Source organism: Physeter macrocephalus, chromosome 7 (genome assembly GCF_002837175.3).
Source record: "Physeter macrocephalus isolate SW-GA chromosome 7, ASM283717v5, whole genome shotgun sequence".
NCBI classification, from domain to species: Eukaryota; Metazoa; Chordata; class Mammalia; order Artiodactyla; family Physeteridae; genus Physeter; species Physeter macrocephalus.
In genome coordinates this window covers 124,392,226-124,394,052 of record NC_041220.1, presented here as the reverse complement: position 1 = coordinate 124,394,052, position 1,827 = coordinate 124,392,226, and the positions used below count along the sequence as shown (strand labels likewise).

The window sequence follows — 1,827 nt, the reverse complement described above, 5'->3', positions numbered from 1 at the left end:
TGCCGCGGAGCGGCTGGGCCCGTGAGCCATGGCCGCTGCGCCTGCGCGTCCGGAGCCTGTGCTCCGCAACGGGAGAGGCCACAGCAGTGAGAGGCCCGCGTACAGGAAAAAAAAAAAAAATACATATATATATATATATGGAGTGTTTGCTTCGGCAGCACATATACTAAAATTGGAATGATACAGAGAAGATTAGCATGGCCCCCGTGCAAGGATGAAATGCAAATTCGTGAAGCATTCCATATTTTTGATATTAATAATAAAGAAATGGCATTTGTTGAGTGTTAACTATATATATATATATATATATAGAGAGAGAGAGAGAGAGAGAGAGACTCTTCAGCTTCCCCATCAGGTTAAGTGGCCTATATACAGAGGCATCCAGGGAGATGTCTAGGGCTGATGGATATGGTTCAGAGCCTCACGAAAGCAATCTGAACTAGAGGTATGTGGTTTGGAATCATCAGTACACAGATGACAACTGCATTTCTGGAGGTTACTGAGGTAACCCAGAAAGAAGGCAGAGAGTGAGAGAACATAATGCTTATGGCAAAACATGAGAAGCAGCAAGTTTCCACGAGTTTTCGATAGGCCCCTGTGCTTTAAACAAATCAATCTGACGTCTGACTCTCACGGTCCATTTACTACTTCCTGCCTATATCCCTGGAATTAGTTGCCTGCTATTTTCGAGCAACACTTGCTGAGATGACAACATGGGATAGTAAACCAGGCTTGGGCTTTAGGTCCAAAGTCTTGGGGTTGACATAAAGACATAAAGTCATAAATTCAGCCTTGTAATAGTTAGCACCTCTTTAACCTCTCGGGTTCTCTGTTTTCTTCTCTGTAACATTAATAAGGATATCAATCATTAATAACAATTTCATCTCAGGGCTGTTGTGGGCATTAAGAGTCATACAACAAGCAGTTGTTGGTCAGCTGCTGAATGCCAGTTGCAAAAAAATATTGAAATAAAATTTTTTTTAAAAAGGGGGACTTCTCTGGTGTTCCAGTGGTTAAGGCTCTTCTCTTCCACTGCAGGGGGCATGGGTTTGATCCCTGGTTGGGGAATTAAGATCCCACATAGTGCGTGGCACGGCCAAAAAAAAAAAAAGAAATGCCAGTTGCTGCTTGGTTGTCACTATGGGTAAAAGAGGAAAAAGAGCTTACAGACCAATGGGGGAGACAGACACATTACGAGGTGAATATAATGTAGTATATACAGTGAAGCAATAGAGAAGGTATGAGGCTCAGAGGCAGGGAAGGATTCACAGACAGGCTTTAGCTGTTTAGGCTGAATCCTGAGGAAAATATGGGAATCAGTGGAATGGAAATAGAATAGTACACTATTTGGAATTTAATATCAGGTGTTTAGTAAAGGAGTTTATTTTCTTCCCTTTTACTACCTCCTTCTAGTCCTGGTCAAAAGTCAATTGTTCAGAAAGACTGCCTGAGCTTCCTGGCTTCCTTTGTACTTCCATTTAATCCTCTATTCTATTTGACTTGAACACACGTTAACTGTACTGTTTTTATCATTTTACTTTTGTGGATATAACTGAAAATTGCTCTTATATTTTAGTAGGTGCCCCTATTTTGTCTTTTTAAATAGAAGAAAACTTACTGGGAAAATTATTTTTAGTATTCTTTTGATGTCTATAACAGTGTTCAACATACAGTCAACCCTTGAAAATTTTTTTCAATTCTTTTTGTCATATAAATAGCACGCAATGAAAAGATAGCTACAAAATGATTCTTAATACATATCCATTTTTCTCTTACATAAATCATAGAGAAGGATAAATACCAGGTGGCAGCGACATGAAGACCCCT

At 40.0% G+C, this 1,827-nt stretch overlaps 1 non-coding gene across 1 annotated transcript; it reads left to right on the top strand.

Annotated features, from left to right (window-relative positions):
- The first annotated feature begins 142 nt into the window (after positions 1-142).
- Positions 143-249, top strand: LOC112063790 (U6 spliceosomal RNA). The gene has a single exon (XR_002891177.1). It is a non-coding gene; the product is annotated as a U6 spliceosomal RNA (small nuclear RNA).
- The last annotated feature ends 1,578 nt before the right edge of the window (positions 250-1,827 follow it).